This window comes from Lutjanus erythropterus, chromosome 1 (assembly GCF_056507025.1).
Source record: "Lutjanus erythropterus isolate fLutEry1 chromosome 1, fLutEry1.hap2, whole genome shotgun sequence".
Taxonomy (NCBI): Eukaryota; Metazoa; Chordata; class Actinopteri; order Lutjaniformes; family Lutjanidae; genus Lutjanus; species Lutjanus erythropterus.
Genome location: NC_139317.1, coordinates 23,696,675 through 23,712,292, shown reverse-complemented (window position 1 = coordinate 23,712,292; position 15,618 = coordinate 23,696,675). Strand labels below are relative to the sequence as shown.

Here is a 15,618-nt window from a genome sequence, read left to right as displayed (position 1 = left end):
TACATACATTACAACATAAAGAACAGGTAGGCAAGAAATATTGTTATATTTGATTATGTCCATATTTCCCAGCCCTATAGACATTTTTTGTTTTCTGAGAGAGAGAAGTCTGTCTGGTGTCTTTTATGTATTTTATGCATAATATGTCTGTGCAGTGTCTTTTTCTTATCCTCAGGTTATAATATAACTTCATAACAAACAGCGCAGAGCCTGCAGACAGAAATGAGCGCAAAATAACAATATGGTGATAATGGCTGTCTGTGATTTGCCAGATTATTCAGGTTTTATCCATTCATACATAAAATCTTGTTGCAAGCTTAGTATAGCCGTGGGGCAGATATTATTGGTCAGTAAGATGGATGTTTGCAAAAGATTTAGAATTGTAATTGTAATAAACCAACATGGCCAGTCAGACCTGCGGTTCACTTTTTGTTTTCTTTGAGACAATAATTTGAAGTATGTTTGAAGACTGTAGACAATGACGCACTTCTCTTATGTTTTGCAGGACTGTGAAGGAAGGTTTCCTCTGCTTCATAGTTGGTAAGTGTTTCTTTTCCCCATTGTAGTTTCACCACATGTATGAGACTTCAGGAAAAAGACTTTCTTTGAGGAAAGTTTATATTGTAAAGATTTAATCTCTTAAAACTCGAACTCTTGAGAACTTGGCTGGAGGAAAAAAAACAGATAGAGGATTAGAGTTAAAATTATAAGAGAGAGTGTGGAGAGAGTCCTCACTGATATATCCATTACATGCACATATTACATTACTTCTTAACCATAGCCTATTATTGTCAAAAAAGAACATGTCAAGGTTCTTTTGGATGACATTTTGGGAATGAACCATGTCCTTGCTCTGAATAACGTGTGATTGGGTAGAGCAGATAAATTTGATGATGATTGAAAGTAATCAGGGGTATGATTTTCTTTCTTTTTTTCTTTAACTACGTTGTTTCTCAAGCTGCCACTGGTGAGTGAATTGTAAAACCATAAAAAAAAATCAATAATTCAATTAAAAAATAACTGATTTATTAGAACTAATCCTGAAAATTGAGATGGCTAACAAACTACTGTGCATAACCAAACCAAAACATGATTGTATCATTTGTCACGAGGTGCGTTACATAGATAATCAAATGGTTAGTTTGATAGTTCCTGACTAAAAACAAAACAAGATAAAATAAACAACTGAAACACAATACGTAGAATACATATGCTAAATTATTTTTCTATATGTATGAATATAGTCACTGTTTATATTAGCATAGTTTCTCTTATGTTTCTCTTATAAGATCGCATAATTGAACTTTTTTAAAAAAAAAATTATACAGTATGTACACAACCAGGGACAACACGTGGAAATCAGCATTGTGCTGTATCTGTTGCAATACTTTTATTGTTCTGTACTTTACCTGTTTTAAACAAATAAACCAATAAATGAACAAGTGAAAAGAAAGAATAGTGGAAAATCACTCCAACATGATAAAAGACATGAAATAAGGTAGTAGCAGTTCAAAGACTTAATTAATACTATATAGCTTTTTATTGTGTATATCTAATATTGTTATAGACATGTAATGCTTTTTACGACATTTATAACTCTAATGTTATATTTCAACAAACTGTATTTAGTTCTCAGATCTCACTTTACAAATTATTATTAGAAAAAAAAAAAAAAATCAGATGATGATGTATTATCACTGAAGTGTACAAAGAACTAAATCTTAAGAAAGTACGAAATCACATGAAGCATTTTATGTGCAATGATGGTTGATTAAATTGACTTGTTTATTGATATCATAGATACGCATTCAGCATTTTAAATTTCTTCTGTCAGAGCTGGATTGATTTTAAGGCAGCCGATAATTATATTAACGCGAGTCGTTCTTATGGGATAATTTTATGATGGTTTAATATAACAGACAATTCAAGCAATCCTTTCAAATTAGCTGTGTGTATTGAGCAGATTTACTCATCAACACCAGGGAAATGGTGTTTTATTTTGTTTAATTTAATAATCTACTCAAGTGTAATTTTATAGCTGTGAAGTGCACTTATATTATTGCACGTACATGATCATTTGTTTGATTGCACACACACACACAGGCATAGTGGTTCTTTATGGATATGTACATGTGCATGAATCTGGATAACCATTAGAGAGCAATTTGACTGTCAACATCTTCATGCTTGCTTACTGTTCTTAAGTGAACTTGACCTCTCACAAGCCTCCTCACACACAAACGCGCACCTCTTCTTTGAGCTGCCACTGCCCCGACCTTGAACCCAGAGGGGTGAACTGTTCAGACGATGAAGGTGAGGAAGATCTGTTGTTGTTGTGGATTATAACAGGGATGATTTTCAAGTAAAGAGAAAGAATGAGGGTCCAGACTGCACTACAAAGCTGTTTTTTGCTATAGGTGATACTGAACAAGATCTGATGTGTGGAAATAACATGTAGATCTGCACCGCAGACTGACCTTTGCCCTCTGTGTGTGAGGGTCTGTGACCAGTGGCTGACCCGTAATCCTCTCCTAAATGGTTTGACGATAGAGAGATGTATTGATCTGGTCAGTCTGCTGGCAAAAGGGTCAAGAGCCTGACACACAGCCTGGGTCTGCTTCATGTCTACAGGTAGAGTGGTGTTAGCATGACTGGGGCTCCACCTTTCCACCACCTGTAGGCTACAATATGTGTGGATCAGGCTTCAGTTTCAATTCCTGGGACAGACGGGCTTTATACGTCTGTTCGCACGTCACTTGCTTCGCTATGTTAATTAGGATTACAATGAGGCTATGTGTAAAAAATTGAAAAAATAACACATTAGAGGTTGTATGACAGGCTCAGGAAATGGCTTCTTTTTCTCTTTAAGACAGCACAAATTGCTTAAAGTAAAGCTTATGCCTGAGAGCTTTGGTAACCTACACCATCTAACCCCCCCCTCCCAAAAAAATAACACATGTCTGTGAGCTCCCTCTCAGAGCCCCCAGCTTTCCCCACTGCGCCTGGGCGGCTGCTCTCCTCTGGGCTCACCCAGAGAGGGCTGGCCAGCTCCCACATCTGGCCAGACAGAAGAACAGAGAAAACACGAGGAAATACTCCTGCCGACCACTAGTTTTCCCTCCTGCATACTGAAACCTTCGCTCTCTCCCTCTCTGTCTCGGATTCTTTTGGAGTGACCGGTGAGAGAGCAACATCTGGAAGGAGCAGCAGTTTTCTTTCCTTGTGTTTTTTTGGGGAGATCTAGGGCCCCGATAATCCGTCTCCCTCCTCATTAAAGGAGCTGAATAAACACAGGCCTCTTCCAGTTGTTCCTATGAATTTCCTCACCAGGCGTCAGGAGACCCGAGCAGGGGCTACTGGATCAAAGCTGCCGGCAGCCCCATGTGTGCCGAGAGTGAGAGTGCGTTCCGGGGTTGGGCCCATTACCTTTCTCCCTGGGAGCCTTGGAGGCCCCTAGGTCACTGGCTGTCAGCTCTTTGGCCCAGGCTCAGCAGAGGAGGAGGAGGAAAAAGGAAAGGAAAGGAAAAGAAAAGATAGGAAAGGAAACGACAGGAAGGGAAAAGAAAAGTTGACTAGACGAGATCAACAGATACTGTATGAGAGAATAGAGGTGAACAGAGGCATCATTATCTGTATCTGTATCTGTTCAACAAACAAAACTGTCTGTCACTGTAACTGTATTCATATAGAAGATCAGAGGTGGTGGGTGTGGTTTATAGTCTTGTTGGACAAATACATATTTTCTAACCTAATATTAAATAACAATGCAATTGTTGCACTTATAAAGCATCAAGTTGATTTAATATTGGCATATAATCCCCAGACTGTACTCCCCACACTCCCCTCCCTTAAATGGGGGACATTAAGTTAAAAATAAAAAATAGAAGATATTCTGTTTTGCATTGGAAATAGGAACTCTTCACAGTAAAGGCACAAAATAGATTAATATTAAATTGCAATGACACTGCATTTCTTGATATGATACTGCATTTCACAATACTAGACTATTATACATATAATTCATATTATAATATCATTAGAACATTAAAAATGAGCACTTGAGAAAAGTAAAAAGTAGTGCTCTTAACTAGGGTTGTTCCAATACTGATAACAGTATGAGAAAATGTTTCAGATACAGCCTAAAATGCTAGTATTGGTATCGGCAAATGCACAAGTCTATGCATGATCCGATGCCACGTATATGTTTAACCTTGAAATGGGATCCTGTTACTTACTACCACCAGTGTCCTGTATGCCTTGATTTCCCCCAGGATGGCAAAGTCATGGTCTGTGGCATTCATTCTCCCTATGTATTTGTTCATTTTAAGAATTTTAAGAATATTTTTCACTGTACTGGTTCTGATTGGTACTTGGAAGCAGCAGATACTCAAAGTTCAGGTGTTGAAATAAGTATTGGGAGGGAAAAAATGGTATTGGAACATCTCTACCCTTAATGTTACTGCTGTTCATTTAGGAAATATTTTTTTCACGAAATATTTCTGTCCATTGCTATTATTTGTGCTTCCCCGAATAACATGTTGGAGTTCAGGTGCATCCCTATGAGAGAAATTGTCAAGACAAAACACGAGAGGACAGGAGAGAAGTGGATGGAAACAGGATGCTTCTACATGAAAGAGAGCTGTGAAGTTTTAGAGGCCAGTCAGGTCTACATGTTCGACTTGAATGACCTTACACATGCCTCTTATTTTAAAGATATTTTGGGGAGAGGTCTTGGTTTCTGTTTTACAGATTTCTTTTTGTAAAACAGAGATGACCTGTTATAACCATCCGTGTCAGACAGCGGGACTAATATGCAGTGAATTAATTCTAAGGCAGAAAGTTGTGCAAAACAAAACACATTTTAACACCTGTGTAAACGTCTAATCGCAGGTAGCAGAACAAACCCATTGTAGTAGTTTACGTGTGCACCACTCTAATGCACTGACCCTGCTGTGACATTAATTTTCTAATTCCCTGCACTTCCTGGCAATCAACTTAGAGGGGCAGTGGTTCGCTGGAAAAGTTTGCAGTGGAGGCAATTAAAGGCAGGAATCTAAGCAGCAGCAGCAACAACAGCAGCAGCAAAATCAACGGAGGCAGGAGAGGATGATGCCCTACGCTATAATTGTTACTCACTTACTCAGAAAGATGATAAAATTGATCAAATTGCAAAAAATCACCAATATTAAATGGTCATGTAATTAACTTACCTGGCTACTACCTCCATGATGCAGGGTGCAGATGTGGCTGGAAATGACCAGTGTTTGTGTTTGTATATGTGCACTGTGTGTGTGCATGTATGTGTGTGTGTGTGTGTGTGTGTGTGTGTGTGTGTGTGTGTGTGTGTGTGCATGTATGTGTGTGTGTGTGTGTGTACAAATGGCCCTGTGGTCGTCATCAGGCTCCCATCAGCCCCTCCATTAGTTACTGAGCTGTGGGTCCGTGCTGGAGCTTACCTGTCCTGAATACAGATTAGGAAAGGAGAGTATGGGCAGCAAGCACAATGAAGACAAACACACATGCACGCACACACTCACAAAAGATGGCATTAACATATTATCTACTTGGACATACAGTGACATATTTTGACACACAGTCATAATCAAAGTAATTGCATTTTACACACCTAAGTGACTGAGATGTTGCATCATATATGCATGGAATACAGTAATAGTAAAATCATTAAAAACATTTCTGTGTATTTCCTCTGGCTGATAAAAGCATACATGTCTGATTACTGCCTATCACTGGACACTGACACACCGACCCCCGTGGAGAGCACTTCATCTGGTGCAGGCAGATCATAGCTTACACATTTTGAAATAACGTCACACACAGTAGAGTACACACACACTGGCAGCCCAGCACAAAGGCAAATATGGTCGCATACTTCTCGTCTCCTTCTGGAGCCGCAGACTCACGTGCTCGTGACAGGAAATCTGCAGGCAGTCATTACACCAAGTCGAGCAAACACGCAGCCGCCACGCTTGCTGATAATGTTTTCACATGTGCCACTGCTGTGTTAGAGGCATATGCGTGTGTGTGTGTGTGTGTGTGTGTGTGTGTACAGACACGCAAACACAGCTTGAAAATGTAGAGGTAAAATTTATGTAGCAGAATATCAGTGTAAATGGACTGTTTGAAATAAAACTCCAGGGTTTTATGCACTCTATTTTTGAAGAAACACTTTTAATTTAAATGTACTTTAGTCACTTTTGCAGAAAGACATTAAAATATATATATATTGTTTACGTTAATTAATATTTTAAAAACTGCATATATAGTAATTATGGGTGTCACAATTTCAGTATGAAATCGGAAAATTGATTGAGTTTTCAATTTCAGTCATCTCAATCAAAGGGAAAATCAACAATTCTCTCAGTATTTTTTTCTTTACATCCTCACCCATTTGCAGGCATCTGGCATGTGTCCAAAGAAAAAACACTTTAATGAAGACTACCTTTTTACAAAAAAGAATTTGAAAATGTACATGATGGTTGTTAGGACATAAAACCAATGACCTGATGATCTTAAATCTTTATAAATCAAGACTCAATAATTTAACAATGGCATAACAGTCCGTGTTAAAAGAAATGTTTGAAGTAGGGTTGCAAATTTTGTGCATTTTTCTTATCCAATAGCTGAGCCAGCAACTAACAAGTCAGAGAGGCAGTCTAGGTACTTATCACTCTGAACAGACAAAAGCCCAGGACAAAGTATCACAAAACTGGCACAAATCTAATTTGACTTAAAACTACCAAATATTGAACCTAATTCAAGTCCAAAGGCATGACGAGCACCCACTTTGTCACATCCCAGGCTCAGTGACCTAGACAAAGAGGGAGATCACACAAGATTTAAATGCATTTAAATGATATTTTATTTGAAACTAAGGCAAAATGATTGCAGTGCTGAATGTATGTGTGGTGTGTGGAGGCGAAACAAAGAAGAAAACCAAACTGAAAAGGCAGATGGTGATGCAGAGAGAGAGAGAGAGAGAAGGAAATGAGGAACCAACCTAAATAACCTGCCCAGGGCAAGACATCAGGTTAGTTGGCTCCACCTATCTCTACCTGGAAAGTACCTGCATATCACAAAGACAGCAGTGGGAGCACTGCCATCACAAATACTATCAATCGATTAATCAGTAATAATAAAGAAGATACTTTTTTTTTCATTTTAAGTTTAAGTTTCTTTATTCAACAAATACCTCTCCCAGACAAACATGTCAAATGAGGCACAGCTCCTGCCATTTCTTGACCATTGATTAATTATTGATCAATAAATTTTTTAAGGGGTTAAATTCTTTTAGGCGATTAATCAATTAATGATCAACATCCCTAGTTTCGAAAATCATAACACCCCAAACAATAATTGTAATAAAAATCATAAATTTAAAAGAAAATGTCCTGAAATAGCCACCAACCTAAGTTAGAAAAAAAATTACAACAGAGAAGGTGATAATATTTATCAGATATTCTCACCTGTGATGTTAGGACAGAGGGAAAATGTGCAACTACAGAAACCTCATCAGTAATGATGCGTATGTTTAAAGGGATGTCAGGCAAAAAGAAGAAGTGGCTCTCCAGGTCGAGTTCAAGGCCGACAACCAGGGCTCCGCCTTCGAGTTCAAGCAGGAGCTGTAGGGCATGCAGGGCTGGGGGAACGGGAGAGGGTGTGTGATGGCTTCTGTGCGTCCCTCCGGCAGTGCAATGGGACCCTTGGGAGACCTGGGTCAGGAGGCCTCCCTGCAGCCCCCCCACATTACTGTGCCATTTAAAGCCACCCAGCATCTATTTCCTCCAATAAAAACTAATAACCTTTTCTGTCGGAAATCACGGCAGGTCTTGAGTGCTGGAGCAGAGGCCTGGCTGGATGGCCTGTAATTGCGGTCCAGAAGTCCTCCTTTAGTTTATTTTTTGCAGTGTTTTGGATTTGATTTTTTTCCCTAGTCCTCCTGGTCCTCTGCGCTTTGTGGCTGATTGCCTGCGCAGCTCGCCCCACACTTAGTAATCAGACAGGAGCTGGAGAGGGGGCAAAACAGCAACTCAAGGACCTTTTATAATTGGGAGGGATTTGGAGGGCAGTTGGGCTTTACATTTGGTGTCAGAATAGGTTGTGATGGTGACTGCCCTGGCTGAATAACAGAGGTGACAAAACCCCCATTGCAGTCAAGTAGTTCATTGTGAGGCAACTATGAATCGTCTGCATGTATGTTTGTTGTGCTGCTGTACATTTGTCTTTGGGACAAATAATTTTGGAAACCAGCTAAATCAGGTTCTCTACCACACTTTTGAAAAGGGATTTCCAGGAAGTATTTACACACACTTTAGCCTGTGCTTGAATGATATAGATATATTAAGATTGATACATGAATTAAAATTAGCATCAAGATCATGATCAAATTATTTTAATGAAAAATCAATTTTACGGCATGACATTTAACTACATGTGTGCTCGTACTTACAGACATATCGTTCCTTTGCTCTGTGTAAACAAACTATTAGCTGCTGACCTCACACTGTGAGCTCACTCTGCTCCTCTGGCTTTAACACCCCACACTGAAAACCTACAGCAAAATCAAAGGGTCAAAAATCAAAATTCCCAGTGGGTTTAATGTAGGGTGACCAGACTCACCCTACAAGCAGTTGTCACAAATCCTGAATCCTGTCCTTTCTGTCCCAAAAAATTAACCGTTGTAGTAAAAGACAACATAAACAACACATGAATTCGACAGAAATATCTGGATAAAATCCTTTATGTTGGCCATAATTCCTGCTTTTAGTAATTAAAAAACTGTCCTCTTTGTTTGTGTACAATATGTAAGAGTATTATTGATGTGTTTTTTTTTATCTAATGCTCTGATTAGGCTGTTGATGTCATTTGACCGGTTTAAACTAGATGACAGCGATTGCAGCCACCACTGCAAGAGGAATTTGTGATTTAAAAAAAAAATCTGAAAAGAAAAAATGAGTTTGCAAATACCTACAGCTTAATGACAATCTTATTTTCTGAACAGACATTTAAAATGTCTAATACACCTGTCACCTGTGCCAGGACACTATGCTTCGCATCATCCTCAGAATCTGTAACTCATCTTCAAAATATTTATAGCAAATGTCATTACTCTAAATTATTCTGTTTTAATCCTTCTGACATGACATCCCCAGTTCCCCGTCCTGAATTTCACCCATTCTCATCTGGTCATCCTGATTTAAAAATACACTTTTTTAAAATTCATTCTTTAGTACATTCTATTTACCACTTTTTATGCAGTATAGATGAAACAGAACATGTGTGATGTGCTTTGTTCTTGCAAATATCAGTCATAATACAGTCTCTAGAAATGTCTGATTCAGGTTTGTCTCATAGTCTAGTGCTAAAAAAGCTAACAAAAATCCCAATAAATCATAATATCGAATGGCAATACTTAAGAATTCCAACACATCAATTTGAGAGTCTACCATTTCATAGAATAAAAAAAAACACTTGTTTTTATTTGTATAATAATTTGTTGCAGTGATTCATGGTTGTTTGGAGTCTCTGTTTATATAGCAGATTGTAATGAACAATGTTTTAGATGCAGCTCTGTATCTCTTACAAAATATACTACGGTCTTTATACATAATACAGAATTGAGCATGTTTCCCTTGTCTGTGATATTTTGTCATTTAATATAATTTTCTGCATTACAATGGCTTTGAAAGAAGGCGTGTAGAAAACCTTCAAACCAGTGAATAATCTCTAATAGCATGTACCACCGTAGAGGGTAAACACATATATTATCATCAGAAAACCAAAGAAATTTGCTTTTGTAACTGGCAATCTTCGGTTTTTCTTAGCATGTTGTCAACCACTCATGTGTTTAAGTAGCGACTCGGCTATATCGTGGTTAAATTATAGAATAATTTGGCACACCCAGCAGTGTTAGCTAGCTCTGGGATAACAGTGGGACTGAGGTGAATTCAGATTCAGCTCTGTTCAGGATGCCCTGGGGCTTAGAGCCCAGCTTGTCCATGACTACAAAAGGTCTAGAGTGTAGCCCAAAGCAAAGTGCAGAGAGAAAAGAAATGTAGCTGTATGATTCTCCATCTGTCTCAGGATAATTATGGTCTAGTTTATCCAAATTAACTGCTAACCAATAAAGGTTTTCATCTACTATATTTAGAAAGACATACATGACATTGCTTGATTCTAACTAATCACATCACATATTTTATTTATATTTATATAGTATTATATTTTACCCAACTTAAAGTCCCACTTTGTGTTTTTTTTTTATTTCCTCTTCTTCCTCTTCTTCACTGTCTGTCTTAAATGGGGAGGAAATAGGTAGTTAGTATCAATATACAAGCTCTTCTCTGCAGATCAATCAACAACCCAGCAGCAATTAATGATTTGATCAAAATATATCTTAGATTTCTCTATATTTGCAGCAGTTACTTAAAAGAAACGTATCCCAGAAAAGAGAAAAGGTCAGTGTGTGTGGGGGAGGTGGACAGGCTGGGATTTGGGACAGAAATATTGGGTTGGGTCGTACTCACTGAACAAACTCTGTGGTCTAATAAATTGGCCAGTTTTTAATTGCATGAAAAGACGTGCTTGGGGAGGAACTGCAGTGTGCTAATTGAAGAGACCCCAAGCACTCTTAGGGTCACAGTTTCTGCCTTTGGGTCCCTCCATGCACTGCACAGACAGATACAGACAACATGCCCCCCTCTGCCACACAGAGCTACTGGCCCCCAGGGTACATAGGCCACAGCCTAGCTCTGCTCTCTGACAGTACAAACAAATATCTGTAGTCCAACTGAACAGACATACTTGGTTCCACAATGCACAGCTCTGAGTGGACATATATTCTCAATGTGGGATGGTAATGCTGCTCTTTCTTTATCCCTGTGTCTTTCTGATGTTTTAGCATCAGAGTAAAGGATATTTTCAAGCATTAAGACAGGGCATACTGTCACAGACCTTGCTAAAATTTTGTGAATCAGTATAACTGGGCTTTCAATAATGTAATAATATATTTATCTCAGTTTAAAGGAAGAATATGCAGGATTTCTCCTAATACAGAGTCTTTAAAAAATCTGTCTTGATCATCATGAGCCACCAGAAGTGTGTGGCTACATCTGCATCGCTCCATCCGTGCCTTCTTGTTTTCTTATTGTTTTGCTTAACTTGGTAAACTTTTCCAACCCAAAATATTGGTATTTGACATGCTGGGAATGAGACTGAACAACCAGCTATGTTTCTGGTATGTTTACAAACAGCAACCTGAACATCTCGAAGTAATTTTTGTTACAGTTACAGTAGAGTGTGAGGTGTACTGTAGTTTAGGGCTGTAAGAGAAGTGTCCCCACTTTTAAGGCGTGTCTTATATTGACTGCATAGAACAAAAGAATACCCTTAGAGCTTTTATTTTGTTGAACAAGATCATGAAATTATGGTGCACAAGAGTGATTTTATTAAATCTTGAAAAGGTAAAAATCTCTTAATTGGCTTCACAGCATCAAAATGCCACTGAAATACAGTATACTTGCTGCTCTTAATACCCACAGTTGTATTTATATATATATATGTTGTGTGTGTGTGTGTGTGTGTGTGTGTGCGTGTGTGAACTTTACAGAAACAGTATTGGTGGCAAAAGACAAAATTGAAAAGGTCAAGGAAAGACAAAAAATACCAAAATTGATTGGGAGACTGTGAATTAAAAATATAAAGCATAAGCTTTGTGTGCTATTTGTGTGTGTGTGTGTGTGTGTGTGTGTGTGTGTGTGTGTGTATGTGTGTGTGTGTGTGTGTGTCTGTGTGTGTCTGTGTTTGCGTGTTGGAATATAAGTGTGAATGCTTGCATTGTCATCTGTGTACTGTGTACTCTGTCTAATGGTGACTCATAGGCAGATTAGGTCAGATGAGACAGATGTGTTGTTAGACGGCTCAGTTTAGGTCCGGTCACTTGAAAGGCAATGAACTTGACTTGAATCTTAGGAAAATCCAATTGGTGAGTAATACACCATAATGAGCCGATCAATGATAATTATGGAGCCTTCATGTCTAACAAAAGATACACTGTCTGTGTGTATGCCATGCTGCAGCTTGTGGCCTGTGTAAGCACAGTTGTTTCCATGAATGTGCTTCTGCGTACATGTTTGTGTGTAGGCCTAGAGGAGAGTAGCCAACTGAGTGTTGCAGTAGTCCATGTAGTGTTAAACCTGATGATACCCCTCACAAATTTCAATGGAGACTCTTTCAACTGTTCTTATCTCAGAAATATGTCATTTATAACATATCAAAAGTATTTAGAAATTGAGAGTATACAGCACAATTTCCCATTGCCATCCATGTTTAAAAAATTATTTATGCATGTCTCCTCGTCTGACATCCACACAAAGGATTCAGCGCTGTCCACAATGGACCAGAAACTGTTTTCCACGAGACGTGTTTAGATGCAGTATAGTGAATATGTAAAAGGACATTCTTAACCTTTAGATGCAAAAGTAGGTTTTAAAAAAAGGTATTTTTGGTATGAGCACACTCTAGCATTTTCATGGTGATGATTCTTTGAGACCTTTTTTGCTCATTCAAAACACACTGAGGACACAAAATCTGTTTATTTTTTTTTACGCTGCAATTTGTGTGAGGTTGACCCACACTTTTGGGTAAAATGTCTGGACTGTGGTTTCATTCTCAGTATAACCATACTGAAAAATTCTAGTTACCATACTATTCAATTGTTTCACCCCCACAGACTGGGCAGCTTCCACTCTGGCCCTGGGTGGCTGTGGTTGGCTGTGCCACCAAATATTAAAGGGATGGTTCACCCAAATATGAAAATTTAGTGATTATGTACTTACCCTCATGCTGAGTGAGGGCTGAGTTTGTTTTTTTTAGTCAGCAAAACACTGGAAAACAAAAACATAACAGGAACACACTCTCCCAAACAATGTAGGTGAATACACACACACACACACACACACACACACACACACACACACACACACACACAAAAAAAAAAAAAAAAAAAAAAAAAAAAAAAAAAAAAAACTACTGCTTGTTTGGCATAACCCAAGTCTCCTAAAGTCCCAACATGCCGTTGGCACACCGTCACACCACACACACAGAATTCAGACAGTGTGCATGTGCATGTCGATGTAGCTCCAAGCCAAGCATCTACAGTAATGATTCAGGCTAAAAACATGGTGTAAATAATATTTTTTAGTCAACCTGGCATGTTGGGGCTTTAGGAGACTTTGATTACACCAGGCAAGCGGTACGGAGGCATTTTACTTTTTTATTCTGTTTTTTTATGTTTGAAAACTGGTCACCATTTACTCCCATTTTTGGGAGAATCTGCAATGCTGTTCCTGAAATTTCAGCAGTGTTTTGTCGACAAAAAAACAAACAAACCCAACCTTCATCATGAGGGTGAATAGATAAGGACTGAATTTTCATTTGGGGTGAACTATCCCTTTAATGAAAATACTGAGGAGATTAGGTTACCACACAAAGTGCTAAATAGAGTAACAACTAGTAATATTTCTCAAACCAATCTCCAGCCTGCCTGAATAGGAATTATGAAATGACTTAAACTCAAATTCAATTTCTCTACCAGCAAAATAAGAAGGGACAAGTGTAAGGTAGGCTCACCCACAAATAACAAGGCATCTGCACATACAAAATTACACTATAACTAGCAGCTGTTTGCTTCTCAAATTGGTGTGCAGTGTTGTAATGAAGCCTTGCTTGATTTTAGCTGATCATTTAGTGCTTGTAATCACACACTGTATATCATGTCTTTGGCTTAAGTGCTGGAGCATGACTGTTACCATGAAAATAACCTGTCTGTCCAGAGCCCTGTCATTTCACCTTGTGAGTCAGAGGCACCCCGTGTCTGTTTGCATGTATGCTTCAAGGTGTTGTTTATTGTATCAAACTATTTCTCTCCAAATGCAATAACAGAGAAAAATGCAGACTTATTTAGTAAACGTGATCCTGCCACTACCTACAGTACATACTTGTAATTCTTTCATTCTTCGTGCTGTATTCAGGAGCTTGGAAAACATTTCTCAACATCGGCGAGAGGCATGGCCAGTGACTAGCATGTTAGGTATCTCAGAATAATAAGTCAAGATTTGAAACATTGCTGTGATTCCAGAGTTGTTAGAAATTGGCCTCAGTAGGACTATTAAAACCAGACAAACATAAGACTATGACTGGGTTGCACTGACAGAGATGAATGTAATTGAAGATTAGTTCAGAATTTAGGAAAAAACTAGGTTCAAAATGAGTAAATCCAGATTTAAAGTTAAGCAGGGCTCTGTGATGCAAACCAAAATGAAATAGAGATTCATCAATATGGAGATGTTTGCTTACCCCGATTAAAATAAATGGATAAATAAATTAAATAAATACAGATATAAATAGATGACTAATTTTGAGTGCTGTCAGAACCTAGCAAGCATAAAAGACGGGAGAAAATCACTAACTTTCGGCTGCTCTGTATTCCTTAAGAAAACATTTCATTGTTTATTAGCTAACTATTTGATTAACTTAATTGAACATAATATTGTTTGCTAGCCAGCTAAAACTTTATCTAAAATATTATGTGGTTTGGTAACTAGTTACAAAGTTAACAAAATCTTTCATCGGTTGCCAGCTAGCTAAAAATCTGCATTATCAACTGGAATGAAGGAAAGAAGAGACGCATTGTAAAACTCAGTCAGGCTGAGTCTGTCATTTAACTTTAATTTCAGATGTTAACCCTCCCCAGTCAGTATAAATGTAACAATTGCTAATATCATAGTGCTTGACTGACATTCAGAAGTCAAAGCATGCACAGAAATATACATACTCAAGATCGAGCAATGATTTTGGAGCTGTACTTTTTATCTTTATAGAGAGCATTTTGCAGTGTTAAAAAAATAAGATGTTTAAAATCTATCTATATAGACAGCAGCTGGGGCTCTTATGTTTTTCTTTTTCAACCTAGTTTAGCAATGAAACTCAGACTATGAAAGATACTGTCACCTATGATGAAGCCAAGAGCTTACATTGCCTGATAAATGAACCTTTTCCGCTTGCCTTTTTTTTTTCTGTGTTCTTTCTATGCGTTCCTGTTTTTGTGTTTCAGAGTATTACTGTATGTTTGTGTGCACACTTCCTTAATTGCATTAAGAGGATGACGCACTTTCTTACTCTGTTTAAGCTCACTTTAATTGCCTCTGAATGGTGCGCTAGGGAAGCAGGGACTGACGGCACAATGCGGACATGCAATTAGCTATCTTTCATAAGACGCTCCAGGGAAAAAGAGAGGGCTCCAATTCATGAAGGAATTTCACACACAAGGCAACAAATGCTATTTTGTGTCACTGCTGTGGTGGCATCTTGATGGAATGGCATTTCATTTATTAGAGAATCAGACATTCTGGGGAAGCAAGACAGAGATCCAGTCAAAGAGGGGCTGTGCACAGTGGTAGCAGGAGACACCAAGATATAGGTGAGGTGCAAATAAAAAATGAGAAAAGAAAAACTGAGAGTAAGTGAGATAGGAGATGGGTTGAGAACAGAGTGATTGAGGTAGATTGCAGTGAAGACACATGGAGGCATGTGTGCCCTGGT

General features: G+C 38.3%; 1 long non-coding RNA gene across 1 annotated transcript in view; it reads left to right on the top strand.

The window, feature by feature from the left end:
- The first annotated feature begins 503 nt into the window (after positions 1-503).
- The window catches only part of LOC146332925 (uncharacterized), a 58,448-nt gene continuing 43,333 nt past the window's right edge, over positions 504-15,618 (top strand). The window contains exon 1 of the long non-coding RNA XR_014771291.1: positions 504-540. This is a non-coding gene — a long non-coding RNA (uncharacterized LOC146332925). The remainder of the gene's footprint in view (positions 541-15,618) is intronic.